The 15,702-nt window shown below is 48.2% G+C and overlaps 1 protein-coding gene across 1 annotated transcript in view; it reads right to left on the minus strand.

Moving 5' to 3' along the window:
- Positions 1–15,702, minus strand: part of LOC119436382 (sushi, von Willebrand factor type A, EGF and pentraxin domain-containing protein 1) — a 696,898-nt gene that overhangs the window by 66,762 nt on the left and 614,434 nt on the right. The gene's annotated exons all lie outside the window — the stretch shown is intronic.

Raw genomic sequence — 15,702 nt, forward strand, 5'->3', positions numbered from 1 at the left:
TTACGAAAAAATAAAATGTCGCAGTTTCGCCCGAAAGGCGAAGCATCAATTGCGATAGCAAATTAGTAGAGAGCTATTCGGAGTAGGGATATTAGTTTTATCGGCTGCATAAACTTGGACACATTCGCTTACTAACTGAATTAACAAGCGTGGTGTCAGCGCGCACAAGCAAACATGAATAGATCACACTGAATGACCGTAGACGACGACTGTCAAAACGCTGGCAGCAAGCGCAGCCGCCGCAGCGGGCGAAAGTTCGTGCGGTCTATCGCTTCAATGGAAACTGAGCGGCGAATGCACAGCGCATATAAAGGTCAGAGCCGTGTGGAGATAAGAGACGGTGCGGGCGACGGCCACAGCCTGGCAAAGTACGAGCGTGGTTGTTGGCAGAGTAAAAGCTGCGCCCCCCCCCCCACCTCCCTCCCGCGCTGCCTTCCCGCTTTTTTGCTTTCGCGTGGGAGATTGAGTGGCAAGTTCCCCTTGCGCCCGGTTGCAAGATACGCCTTTGGTGCCGGAGCACAGCGTCTCCCCGCCTCCCTCCCTCTCATACCCCCACGGCCTTTCGCGCAACGGTCGCGTTTGCTTTCCGCCGTGCGTTCGCTCTCCGGGATAGCGCGCGTCACCCGCACGCTTTCGCTCGCGCATACGGCGCGCGGCGACAATTTTATCGCCCTTGGACTTTATACGGAACCTCACGGCGACGACGACGCCGACGGCAGAAATCCGGTTGAAGTTTCCATATAATTGCTATCGCAATAAAATAAAAATAAAAAAATAAAAAAATAAAGGAGGTTGGAAACGTCAGTGACTCGAACGCAAAAACTTCAAGTATGCCTTGACTGACTTGTTGTGTGACGAGTGTATAGGTCGGCGTTCCAGGACTGTCTGCTCTGAAAGCGGCCGGTCGTCAAGACGCGACAGCGCGGTCACGAGTGACTGCCTGTGTGCGCTGTGTCCGATCTGAAGTCACGGCTGCTCCACAGTTCTGTCTTACTAAAGGTGTACCTAGTGCGTGCCTGAGTGCACATGTCACGTGGTCACAGAGACGCGCTCGTGCCACTGCTCGCGCGTTCGTCGTCGTCTTCTTCCACACTTGGCGAAAACATTGCTGCTGGCTCTGTCTTGAAAGCAATCGTGTTACGGGAAGGACAGATGGACACTCGGACAGTTTTCTCGTTGGGTAACCATAGAAATGCTTACGCATTTAAAATTTGAGTACCTCGGATCCTCTTACTCTCGCTCATTGCATAGCGAGGACCTCGTATTTGGTAGTCTTGATGCCAGGAGGTAGCATACGAGCGTTGATTGGCCTGATCCTTAGTTCAACGTACTACGTAACACCAGCGATTAAAACTTTCCCCGACTTTGTCATGAGCGACGCTGGCTAACACTCCCAGGTCTAATGTACACATACACAAATACCGAAGGAAGTGGATGACAGGATGGCCGCTGCGGTATCCTAATTTTTTTGAAGCACCGCACGCGTAACTTGGAAGATCTGGGTTCTGCTCCCAAGCAAAGCGTCACTGAACACCATCTCTCAACCAACGCTAGTTTTGCCCCACTAGATTAGGATTCAGCAAATATGGTTGCATATGAATGACGGCGCAGCGGCATGGCTTTTTTTTTTTTTTCAGGCGCGAAACTTTTACTCTGCATTGCTAGCTAACAGAGTAACTTGCGAGCGGAGTACTAGCTATGTAGGTGAAGTGACCACCCGCGAGGCGAGAAACCTACCCAGCGCCTAGCGATCGACCTACACCAAACCCAGGGGATGTAGGCAAATAAAGCTTGGTTTTAAAAGCCACGTATGCCAGCCCGAATGTATACCCTATACGCGCTACTTGCTCGCTGTAAACAGGAAGCATAGCGCCACAGCGCCTTTCAGAGCGAAAGTGCCGCTCAACGTCGGCAACACCGTCGCCCAGCAGTGTGACCGTCCCCCTACTTCTTTGCAGAATCGCCGGAGGCTGTTTGCCCCACCTTTCCAGGGTGTGTCTTTTCTTTTCGGAATATATTTCACTCCACCTTGGTGGATGGAAATTTCCATATTCAAAGGCAAGGAAGGAGGGCCCACGTGGCGCACTCTCGCGCGCATCCGTTGACTTCGTTAGAAAGCGTTAAGACTCGACTATGCATGGTTTCAATATTTCGTTTAATGAAATATCTACCTTAAGCTTGTGCTGAAATCAAGCGTTGGCACCTTTACCCGCCGTGGTTGCTCAGTGGCTATGGTGTTGGGCTGCTGAGCACGAGGTCGCGGGATCAAATCCCGGCCACGGCGGCCGCATTTCGATGGGGGCGAAATGCGAAATTTCCGAGTCCCCCACTACGGCATGCCTCATAATCAGATTGTGGCTTTGGCACGTAAAACGCCATAATTTAATTTTTTTAAAGCGTTGGCACCTTTCGTCGCAAGTGGCAGTTAGTGAGTAGGGGCTGGATAATGTAACGATTCTATTCCGATGTCATTCCTTGTCGCTCTGCGTCAGTGCTCCGAGCGAAGCTTCGCCCTCGTTTCTACCGGGATCGGCCGCTGTAAACGGTGGATGATAAGAAAGAAATGGAATTGAATGAAAGGAATCCTTACGCTATACCGGTCCTCTTGCAGATGATGGCGGGACAACGTTTCGAAGAGATACATACTTCAGTCGCCTTGCGCTAGTGTATTTCTCAGCGCGTGTGTCCCCATGCGACGTGTGTACAAAACATGGGTCAGAAACGTGTATCCTGACGAGAAACACAGCTCAGTTGCTGTTGTGAAAAGCGGATTGAATCGAGCTCAGTTGGTCGTGCGCAGCCTCGCAGCATTCTCGTGCACTTCACAGTACAAAGCGCCCACTGACTGTGGCATGGCTAGTAGCTTACGACTAGTAGCTTACGGCATCGCCAAAGTGGTGATTTGGACGAGTTGGTTATGCATTACGAAATTAATTTCACGCTAGAAGACGCGGACAAAGAAAGGGGATACGGGACACACGAACCGCTTCGTGTGTCCTGCACCCTCTTTCTTTGTCCGCGTCTTCTAGCGGAAAAATATTATGCGTGGCTCTGCTATCGCAATCACCAGAGACCAGCGGAGATGGGGGAAGCCCAACAACATTAAATTTTATGTGTAAGTGTCAAATGACTCACTGAGCGAAATGCAGCTCCACTAACGTGAAACCCGGGGAGGTGCGAAACATGCAGTGATGCACTGCTAATTGGCTCATACTGCCTTTAGCAATGGCTCATAACCCCGTAAACGTGGCCTCCCCATTACGACAACAGAAGAGAAATGAAATTATACGCTGGAATGATGAGCGGCAACGCAGCCAGATGTGGAAGACGACGACGACGACGACGAACGCGGGAGGAGTGGCACGAGCGTGTGCCGAGCGCGATCGCGAGCTGCTTGCTTACCGTGACGACGACGACAAGAGACGCCGACGCGCGTGCCGAGCGCGAGCACGAGGCGCTTGCTTACAGTGACGACGACACCAGGAGACGCCGACAGCCCGAGCGCAGAAGGTGCTTCGCACCTAACCCTATTTCGCAATTACTAGCCACGATCGCCGCTGGATGCGGTCGCGAAGTCGCGCTCAGGTACTGCTGCCTCGGACGCAAGATTTTTCCAACATTACATCTGCCTTTGTCTGTGCACTGGATGATGCACGTTAAAGAACCTCAAGTGGTCAAAAGTAATCCGTATTCCCCCAGTAATTGTGGCTCTGGCTTGTAAAACCCCATAATTGAATTTTCAATCTTGTGGGTATTTTACGGCGCAAAATATTAAAATAACAAACCATGAGAAATTATTCAGCAAAATATGAGTGAAGGCAGAAAACAATATTACACGATAGGTGCATAAGAATTACCCAATCTTACTAACAATCGCTGGATTCGAGTAGAGAGAGAGAGAGAAAGTGTGAGAGCGAAAGCTCTTTTATGAAACGCAGATATTTCTACCGGTGTGTGCAAAGTCATCTACAGGCTACTCCGAATCAGGGCGGGAATGAGGGATTCAGAGGCCCTAAGAGAGAGAGAGTGGAAGAAAAAAAATGTGTGATTAAGATGGACTTGGCACTTATCAGTAGATGTAAAATTACTGCGCATCGGTTTTTAACAATCACTTTTGTGTTATGTTTACGCAGGAATATCATTGCAACATGCCTTCACCGACAGAAATAAAATACCCGTTCATGAAGCCTATAACCATAACAGCTGCCGGCATTTACTCAATAATCAGTAATCTTAAGGTATCTACTTGCGTTGGGGTTGATGGTATCAACTCTAAGATTCTGCAGCACACTTTCATTCCTTCTACCTTTATACATTGTCACGTTTTTCGACAATCATTAAAGTCAGCTGAGGCCCCATACGATTGGAAGCTAAGTAAGATAATTCCTGTTGAAATGAGGTTTATTGACGCAGGCGTAGATGTAGGTCCTTCGGGTAGACTGGCACAGAACGGGTGGCTAAACAGTTACGTCGGGCAGCGCAGAACATTCCGCGCCAGTAGTAGCGCTGACGAAGTCGTTCATATGTTTTGAAGACTCCAGCGTGAGCGCACTGCGGGTCAACGTGAAAGGATGCGCAGATAGTGGAGCGCAGGCTGCGCGGTATGACGAGTAGCCATTTACGGCCGTCAGATGCGTAGTTGCGTCGGTGCAGAAGGTCGTCGCGAATGGTGAAGTGAACAGCTTGGCGGCGGAGTGCGCGAGAGGCTGGCAGCGTGGGCGTCTCAGAAAGTAGGTCGCGGAGGGCCGCTATCCAGGGGTCATGGCGCTGCTCTGAAGCAATTCTGTCGATGGTGAGAGGCAGGACGATGGGTGTTAATGTTGACAGGCAACTAAGGTCGGTAGGCAGAGGAGACCGTGACAGAGCATCAGCATCCGAGTGCTTGCGGCCAGAGCGGTAGACGACGTTGATGTCGAACTCTTGAAGTCGAAGAGCCCATCGGGCAAGGCGGCCACATGGGTCTTTCAAATTTGATAGCCAACAAAGGGCATGATGATCTGTGACGACGTCAAACGGGCGGCCGTACAAGTAAGGGCGGAACTTGCTAAGGGCCCATACGATGGCTAAGCATTCTTTTTCAGTCACAGTATAGTTGGTCTCAGCTTTGGTGAGGGTACGGCTGGCATAAGCAACAACGCATTCAGGGTGCCCGGGTTTTCGTTGTGCTAGCACGGCGCCGAGACCTATTCCGCTGGCGTCTGTGTGTACCTCCGTCGAAGCTTCAGGATCGAAGTGACGCAAAATAGGAGGTGAAGCGAGAAGACGTCGTAAAGTAGTGAACGCCTCGTCGCAGGCTGGAGACCATGATGACAGGTCGCCGGAGCTACCCAGAAGCTGTGTCAGAGGGCGTATTATGGACGCGAAGTTGCGAATGAAACGTCGAAAGTATGAACATAAGCCGACGAAACTGCGAAGTTCTTTGAGATTTGTCGGCCTAGGAAAGTCAGTAACGGCACGCAATTTCGCGGGATCAGGTTGGACGCCGTGCTTAGACACGACGTGGCCAAGAATGGTTATCTTTCGAGCGGCAAAGTGGCATTTTTTGAGATTAAGTTGGAGCCCAGCGTTGGTAAGACACGTCAGAACGCACTTGAGGCGGTGAAGATGTGTCGTAAAATCCGGAGCGAAGACGACAATATCGTCGAGGTAACACAGACACGTTTGCCATTTCAATCCACGCAAAACAGTGTCCATCATTCGCTCGAACGTTGCGGGGGCATTACAGAGGCCGAAGGGCATCACGTTGAACTCATAAAGTCCATCAGGGGTAACAAATGCAGTTTTGGGCTTGTCAGCGGCGGCCATGGGAACCTGCCAATACCCTGAGCGCAAGTCGAGTGAGGAGAAGAATTCAGACCCCTGTAAACAGTCAAGGGCATCATCTATTCTCGGTAGAGGGTACACGTCCTTGCGGGTGATCTTATTTAGGCGGCGAAAGTCAACACAGAAGCGGACAGAGTCGTCCTTCTTCTTAACGAGAACGACCGGCGAGGCCCACGGACTGTGAGAGGGCTGAACGATGTTGCGGCGAAGCATGTCGTCGACATGCTCACTAATGACACGGCGCTCCGTAGGAGACACACGGTATGGGCGTTGCCGCAGTGGTGAATGGGAGCCCGTGTCGATGTGGTGCGTGACAGTTGACGTGCGTCCAAGGGAAGGCTGAATTGCGTCGAAAGAAGAACGAAAATGGTACAGGACGGCGATAAGCTCCGAACGCTGCTCTGGTGTAAGGCCGTCAGCGATGGATGGGCTAAAGATGTCGGTGCAGGACTTGTCGGAAGCAGAAAGAGTGCAGATGTCAGTAAGGTCATCGCGAGAAGTAGCATCGGGCACGTCGACGATGTACAGGGACTGAATGGCTTGGACATGGCCGAGACACTGGCCACGGAGCAATGTGAGCGGAGCGGACAAAAGGTTGCATACGAAAATATGGCTGAAACCAGCCGAAAAATCGAGGGTCGCGAAGGGAAGCAGTACAGTATTTTTTGCGATGAAGGTCTCAGAAGGGGCGAACAAAACAGTGGCGTCAGAGATGCTTCCACAAGACACAGGTAAAACAACAGCGGCGTGCGGAGGAATGTCGGTCTCCTCAGCGACGACTAATTTAGGGGGATGTTCGGGAGAATCGTCGGAATGGAGGTCGCACAAAGGAGAAAGTTCGACTTCGGCCCGCTCGCAGTCGATGATGGCTTTGTGTCGCGAGAGAAAATCCCATCCAAGAATGACGTCGTGAGAGCAGGATGGCAGCACAATGAACTCAATAATGTACATCATGTCCTCAATTACAACTCGGGTCGTACAAGCTGCTAACGGCTGAACATGCTGCGCTGTTGCGGTACGGAGGGCTACACCCGCAACTGGCGTCGTAACTTTCCGGATGGAGCGACAGAGTCTTTCATTTATTACAGAAACGGCGGCACCAGTGTCCACAAGGGCAAGAGTTGACACTCCCGCAACAGAAACAGCAAGTACATTCGACGGAGAATTGTGAGGACATGGACGCTGTGACGGCGACGCAGTTCTTGCCTCATGAACTGCGGCGTTTAGTTTTCCTCTTCTGAAGGCATGGGACGACGACGCATTGGGGAGAGAGAGCGCCGACGTGGTGACGGAGAGCGTCGGTCGAAGGACGCTTGACGATCAGGAGCTCTTGGAGGTGATCCTGGAGTGTAGCGGAGCGGTGGCTGGTCGGCATAGCGAGTCGTTGGTTCATAGCCATATGAGACGGCCAACGGCATGCGGCGGCGACAGTAGCGAGCGATATGTCCGGGGCGGCCACAGGCAAAGCAAATTGGTTTGTCGTCAGGAGTACGCCAAGGGTTTGTGGCCATGGGGCCAGCGCCAGGGGCGCGGGGTGGGGTCGGCGCGTGCAGTGGTTGACGCGGTGTGAAAGCAGGGTGCGTTCGAGACCGTGCGACGACGTCGGCGTACGTGAGAGGAGCAGCTACTGGATGCGACTGAGGGGACACTGGCACAGCGTCGGCAATTTCTGCTTCGATCGCTTGCCGAATAGCGGGTGACAGGTAAGGAGCAGGACGGGGCTGGGGCTGTTGCTGAGCAAACTGCACCAGTGAGAGCTGCCGAGCAACTTCCTCGCGTATGAACGCCTGGAGCTGTGGCAGCAGTGTTGACTGGTCCGAGTGGACGGCCAGGCCTGCGAGGCTGTCGTCGTTAGTAACCAGGCGACGAGTCAAGGCCCGCTGTTTCCGGAGTTCATCGTAGCTCTGACACAGTTTGATGAGTTCCGCTACGCTGGTCGGGTTTTTTTGCAAGAAGCATCTGAAAGACGTCATCGTCAATGCCTTTCAAGATGTGCTTGATTCTGTCAGACTCGGGCATCGAGGCATTGACGCGCTTCGAGAGATCAAGAACGTCCTCAATGTAGCTTGTGAACGACTCGCCCGGCTGCTGGGCGCGCTGGCGCAAACGCTGTTCAGCGCGTAACTGGCGCACCGCGGGGCGTCCGAACACATCTATGAGGGCGGCCTTGAATGCAGACCAGGTGGTAAAATCTTTCTCGTGGTTTTTAAACCACAGATGAGCCACATTTGAAAGATAGAAGATGACATTGTTCAGTTTAGCGGTGTCATCCCATCGGTTGGGGACGCTTACCCTATCATAAGTCGATAACCAGTCCTCCACATCACTGTCGTCGGTGCCGCTGAAGACCACCGGATCCCTCAGGTAAGGCACCCCGGAGCAGATGACGGGCGGAGGGGCCGTGAACGTAGGGGCCGTGGACGGCGGGGCCGTGGATGACAGGGCCGTAGATAGCGGGGCCGTGGATGGCAGGGCCGTGGACGGTGGGGGCGTGGTTGCGTCTTCGGGCATAGCGGGACGAAGCGTACGGGTGCGGAGTTCCAGGATGGAAGCTTGGCAGGTCGTACCCAGCACCTCCACCAATTGAAATGAGGTTTATTGACGCAGGCGTAGATGTAGGTCCTTCGGATAGACTGGCACAGAACGGGTGGCTAAACAGTTACGTCGGGCAGCGCTCTTAGCGGTAACTTCGGCGTCGTCTTTTGCGGAGCGATCACGATGCTGCTACTGCTGGTGGTGTGCATCATCTGCACAACATGTTGCACGTCTTCTTCATCACACTGTATTTAAATCCGATAAGAAAAGTACTGTTATCTACCTTCCTATATCTCTAACGTGCGTCCCTGAAAAACTTCTTGAGCATATAATTTGGTCCAACATTGTCCAACACTTGGAAAATAATGGTTTCTTCTTTCCTAACCAACGTCGATTTAGAAAGGGGCTTTCCTGTGAAACACAATTATCAGAATTCACTAATGGCCTTCACGCAAGTATGAACGAAAATTATCAAGCAGATTCTGTATTTATTTATTTTTCTAAGGTCTTCGATAGTGAAGCGCACGGTCGACTAATCGCTAAACATTCCTGTCTTAATCATGACTCCCTAACAATTTCATGGCATCGAAACATCTTATCATTCCGTAAACAGTTGACAGTTGTTGATCGTTGGCCGCTACTCTTCCGATTTCAGTGCCATGATATCCGGTGTACCCCCAAGGAAGCGTTCTAGGACCACTTTTATTCCTTATCTTCATAAACGACTTGCCTTCCAGAATTTCATCCAATATTCGATTGTATGCAGACGATTGTGTGATATAGCGTAAGATATGATCACACTGTGGCTATATCGCTCTTCAACAAGATCTTGACCACATTTCGCATTGGTGTTTGTCATGGGAAATGTCGCCAAACTCACAAAAAAGTAATAATGCCTATAGTCACAAATGCCTTAATTGTAGCTAATGCCATTTAGCTACACTCTTGAACACTGTCTTCCCAGCTCACCCTCGTATATGTATCTAGGTGTCCATCTCACGCCCATTCTCACGTGGTCGACACACATCAGTGTAATTACAGCAGAAGCATCACGTACGCTTGGTTATCTGCAACGTAATCTTCACGGCGCTCCTAAATGCAATCTCAAGCTTGGATATCTCACATTTGTCCGTCTTCAACTTGAATAAGCCGCCCCTATTTCGCCATCTAACCAGGCTCCTCTAACCGATTACCTTGAAGCAATTCAGAACCGCGCCGCACGATTCATCATCAGAGACTACATCATACAATCTAGCTTCACTGATATCAAGAGAGAGATAGCACTTCCGCTTTCAGAAACGCGCAGAATTATCGCACTACTCAGCACAAAATTATTCCCAGCAACCATCCGTGTTCCTTACATCTCTCTCGGCCATGCCGCACACCAAGACGTCTGCACAGTGACCATAGCTTGCAAGCCCTCTTTGGTATTATTATTATTATTATTATTATTATTATTATTATTATTATTATTATTATTATTATTATTATTATTATTATTATTATTATTATTATTATTATTGTTTGTTTTCAAACATATATGCATTTGCAAGGAAACGTAAAGCGAGTGTATATATATTTCCACAACAAATTTCTTTGGTGAAACAAACACGGTAAATTCATCCGTCCTGGCACAAGCTATTGTTATTGGAATTATCTTCCCGATGGAATTGCAAACATTGCTGATCCTGTGACTTTTAGAAATGAAGTAAACAGGTCTCGTCACCTAATGTTCATGTATCGTTTAAGTGGTATCCGCATAGGAATGAGTAGCTACGTTTTCCTTGATACATTTGTTCATATGTGACACGTAATTGCATGAATTGCATGTGCATTTCCACAACCGTTGATCTTCTGCAGCCTAACGATGCATAACGACGGAAGTAATACGACGAGGAGACAAGTGCCGTAACTCGACGTAAAAGGCCATGCCCATTTGTGACTTCTACAACTATTGTGTAAAAGCCTGGCGCTCTTTGGCCATACTTGGCCCTTACACTACAAAACACAAAATTGATTATTATCACTGTATAAAATGTGATTTCGTACGGCTAAATTTTATGTAACGAGTTGACCTGCGCTCCTTTTCAATATGTTTAACCTTTCTTAGCCCCCCTCACGCAATACTCCACCTCGAAGCCTGCGAGTACCTGGAATTAAATAAATAAATAAATAAATAAATAAATAAATAAATAAATAAATAAATAAATAAATAAATAAATAAATAAATAAATGTTATTTTACATTCAGGCTGGGATCCGCACACTAAAACGGATATAAAAAGTATTGAGGGGGTTCAGAAAAAGGCACTGCGATTTATATACCATGCCTACGGAAGACAGGTATCGATATCTGATCTACTTAATCGCTCCGGTCTTCCCACCTTGGAATCCCGTCGAAAAATGCACCGTTTGAACATGTTATTTGCCATCATCAATAATCGTACCAAAATAGAATTCAATACTTATATGCAGTACAACACAACACGAAAAACTCGGCACAAACACGATAAAACTATTGTAATGCCACAATGCAGAACCAATGCATACAAGCTGTCCTTCTTTCCAAGAACGATAGCAGACTGGAACAAGTTGCCTTACGACGTGGCCACCTTAACATCACCTGATGCATTTTTTTCTGCAATCAGTTCTAATCAGTAAGTTTTGTGTGCTCAGTTTTATCTTTAACTGGTATGTTTCTGGTGCTTTATCCTCGGATTTGAATGTAACGCGTCTATGTCTTGCTTTGTTTATTCCTGATTTGCTGCGCAAAAGTTTTGCTGTGTGCCTGTGCGTTATTTTTTTTTCTCTTCTCTGTTGTAATTGCCATTCTTGTTGCTCTCCTGATGGACGAAGAGCTTGTTAATCACATGTACCCACTCCTGCCTTGGCTACCAAAAGGCGGCCGGCAGTATTGAATAAAATAAAAAAAATGAGGGCTATGTGATAATGAAGTTCGGTGATTCTATGTGTGCATACAGGGCGTTTTTTTTAGAAGGTCCGAAATCTTTAAAAATTGCCTGTCAAATAGCACAATTCTAATCTTTGATCTCAATTACTCGATGAGGCGGCCATTGCTTCTACGTGAAATCAAAATGACTAATCAAATAATTAACATAGTTACCCTAACTAATTTTGTTTAATTATCTTACGGCACATATTTAAATCTTGGAATTGTAGCTGGTGAGTTCGCAAGGCATATCCATTTAGAACGAATTCTCTGGACTGCACCAGTTTCGGGATATTAGAGAGTTTTAGAACAGGGGCCCCAAACGTTTTGGGGCCCCAAAGAAATAGCGTCGACACCACTGCGCATGCGCGAGACGCTAACTGCGTTTGGGTTTTGCGTTGGGCACGCTATTTCACCGATTTAGCGGGAGCCCCAAAGGCTGCCCCAAAAGCTTTGCGTCAACAAACATGGCGGCACCCATCGAAGCGACGGCTTTCCGAGTACCAAACTGGGCTTGATTCGTGGTAACGCGTAAAGTTCGTAAGCTAGGAGAAGTGACTGTGGTTATCGCTTTCTCTCAACTAACGTGTGTAATGAAGATTGATTCATTAGACGCCGCTGATTCCGAATTCAATTATCGATTTCATGGCTCGTAGGCCTAACGTGGATTAGCTTGGCTGGTGAAGGCACGTAAAGTTGGTTACTCAAAATTAAGCACAACAAATCGCTTGCTGCTAATAGAATAACCTCTCAATTGTAATTAAACGCAAAACCACGAAAGTCAACATTACTCTTCTTGTCATAAAATGGCATAGTTTATTTTAATATTTATAATAGTTTTTCTTTGACACTGTAGTGGCGCTGCAAGCGCAAGGCGCTATTCGCAAACGCAAAGCCCTATTCTAAATCTCTTCTCTCCTGCATTCCTCAACGCTAACACCCCCCAAGCTCTTTGGCGCCCCAAACTTTTGGGGCCCCTATTCTAAAACTCTCTAATAATGTTCAAAGTGTCCGACGAAATGCATTGGTGTTCCAGTTGCTTTTGTAATTCAATTCGCAAAACAGCGTTCTCCTAAATGAAGTAACTGGACCGCGAATGCATTTCGATTCACCAGTACGCAGGTGAATCGGTTGGCTCCAGATGCGGTTCGATTCCGCACGAGCATGATTTTTCGCCGTCGCCGATGCATCACTTTTCGTAAACTGTATCTTTACGAAAAGTACCTCAAACAAAAGCAAAAGCATAAGTACCAGCCCAGACGCCGAAAACGACGGCATGGTCATGGCGACGATAGACAGAGGCATTATGACGATGATGACACGAAGACAACGATGGCGACAATGATGGCACGACGGCTAACACGTCGCTGATCTGGCGTCGAATCTTGCGTAAGGAAATGACATTTACTTTCCTCGACACTTCTGCAATGAAAATATTACGATGATAAGCATGATGATGATACTTGCCACAAAACGCCACAATATCTAGAGGAAGTATACCATCAACAGCTGTCGATGTATAAAATAACGCTCGTCAAGACTCTGCGCGCGCGTGAGAAAGCCTGCGGGCGCAGCCACATAGGCACGGACACAATGTTTGCTTACTCTCTTTATCCTCAAGTAGAATGGCGCAAACATTTTAGCGTGACTAAGCTGACCCTCCATTAAGGCTTAGAGAACATGAAAACCCGAGATCTGCGTGCAAACCGTTAAGTCCGCGGTGGTTTTATGAGGTTCCTACATACATTGGCCTCACACGTTGTGGGCTTGCTGTTAACGAGACACTGCACCTGCAATGCCTTGAAACGCATACGTCCATCCGCTTATCAAAGGAAGTGGGCGAAAAAAATGAAGACGTAAATCGCAATTACGACGACGGACTATAACGGAGCTGCTTGCGCTCTTTTAAGTGCAAACCATGCACAGGACTCATGCAATAACTCTCCTGCGCTTCCACTGCAAGGATAAACTTTCATGTTCAACTATACTGCCCCAGGCAGAAATTAGAGCACCATATTTCGTCTGCGCCTTAGGCGACATCTAGAGAGACAGAGAGAGAGTAAGCCCGCGGTGGCCTGGCACCTGCAGCGTGGGTTCTCCTAATCGTTATATACACGAGTCGCGCAAGACGTCTCCGAGGGCTGCCTTAAAGCCGCGCATTTCTCAGGAAGCGTGGGACGCAGAAACGAAGCAAGCTTCGCGTCTCCCTTCGTTAGTGCTGAGCTTGTGCGGAGCAAGGACGTCAACCGAGCCAGTTGTACGGTATTGTACATCCTCCGCTGCTGCGGGTTTCGGCTGCGGGGCTATAGTATGCGTAGGCGCTGGTCTGTCTTGGATGCTTGAAGTGGTGGGTACTCGCACCGAGCCTCGAGAAATGTCTTTAAATGACAAAGAAGAAAGAATGGTTGAATGCTCGCTTGTCCGCGCGAAAATATTACGCTGACACAATGTGCCCGGCTATATTTCTTGCCTAATTCCGCGCTCGGTGGATTCATAACCGCTCTTGGCTGGCAGAAAGAAAAAGGAAGAGCGTTTTATTAATAGAAAGTGCGCTGTAACGTTATGACGTATAACGCGTGTCACTTAACTTTCGAGTGTTTCGAAGGACAATCGAGGGCCGGGAACTGGGGACTAAATTAAAAAAAAATTGTCATGACACCATGATTGGCTGGTATCTGCCCTATCGAAGCGCTTTAAGGTGCAAACTGTTTTCAAAGTCCGTCTTTGGATTCATGAAACCATTCGAATACGTTAGGACGGTTCGTAGGAACGAATTCTCTCCTCGGAACAAATCCTGTCCTTAAATGATGGTAAAAGAAATGGTAGTGAAGGCGCCAGCCAATGACAAGCAGTCCTAGAGCACGAAAAGCTTTAAAAATGGCGCGGTGATTGCAGTGTGCAAGCATGCGAGAGCCTAATCGTTTATTAGGCTACTAACTTTGTACCGTTCCGAAGCCACTCTTTATTGTGTAGGACATGGGCCTCAAGTGTCAGATTTCACGTTAGGGCCAAACTGTGTAAACTCGTCAGCATCTGCTAGACTCGGGTGCGGGGAACATAGATATTTCGAGGCGTTTTTCAGCTCCTAAATATCCCATATGCTTAAGGCCCTAAGCTGGGTTAGGCGAAGATGCAATTCCCATGTTTGGAGGGCATGCACCGGCTGTCCTGTACAAAGTCTTGAAAAAGCATATGATAGAATCAAATAGCAATGAAAGATGAGTGAATACGGTCAGGCATCTCCCCAGGTAACACGACGGCTCTGCTAATGTTTTTTTCATCTGTAAGCAACAACATGTCTCTTTGTAGCGGGATATACGTAATTTAAGGGCGCTAACATCAAGCTAAACAAGCAAGAGGAACGTCAAACTTCCACTAATCTTTACTATATGCAAAGACGCGCAATACATGCATAATAAGGAATCACTGCACGGGGAGCACGCTGCTTTAATACTAATAGCACCACTCTCGACAAAAAAGATCACATCGTTCGACACAGTCAGGATATATATATATATATATATATATATATATAGTGGTGCTTATTATGATGCGCCTTGCTCGCTGTGCAGAGATTACCTTTTCGATGCATGTAAGGACCATGTTTGTAGAGTGCAGACTAACTTCACTTGAACGTTCATCCCATATGTTTCTCGCTGCATGCCATCTTACTTCAGAGTCGGCAAATCAAGGAACAGCGTCACAAATTAGCGTTGTGATGTTCCAAGAATATTCATTACCTATATGAGGAAATGGCTACACAAAGCCATTCACCGTGGCGCTGTATTTGCGATATAGCCGCATCTCACGTTCGTTGCTTGTCGCGTACAAAAGGCAAAACCACGTCTGTTGATATCTGACGCGACAACTGTGTTATGCGTACTGTGGTATGTAACATTCCGCACAGGCAAGCAATAAGAACAGAGTGGCGTGATTACATGGTAATTTCGTCCCTTTTTTTTCTATCACCCTTTGTATTTTTGCGTTAGGCAACTAGTTTTGTCAGTTCTTTAGGACAAAACCAGCGACCTTGAAAAAAATTGAACTGACAAGGAAATGAACAAAGAGGTAGCCAGTTAACGAAATGAAAGCAGGCTGATGGCGCTAAGCAAGCGGCATCAATTATAAGAAATTTCTGGCGATATATCCACGTAAAACATCGAAAAAGGCTTGTTGTGGCGAAGCTACAAGAGTGACACCATCACTGCAAGACGGATGGTACTGGATGAAGAGCCTCTCCTTGTCAACTGAATAAATGCACCGTACGGGGCGAGTGCCCAGTCCGACGGCTCTCGCAAAGATAGCCTAATCTGACTGCTGCGGCGAAAGCAGATTATAGAGAGTCGGGAAGTTGTTGTTCCTACTGTAAGTCTGCTGGCAGCGGAACAACACGAC

This window comes from Dermacentor silvarum, chromosome 1 (assembly GCF_013339745.2).
Source record: "Dermacentor silvarum isolate Dsil-2018 chromosome 1, BIME_Dsil_1.4, whole genome shotgun sequence".
NCBI lineage: Eukaryota > Metazoa > Arthropoda > Arachnida > Ixodida > Ixodidae > Dermacentor > Dermacentor silvarum.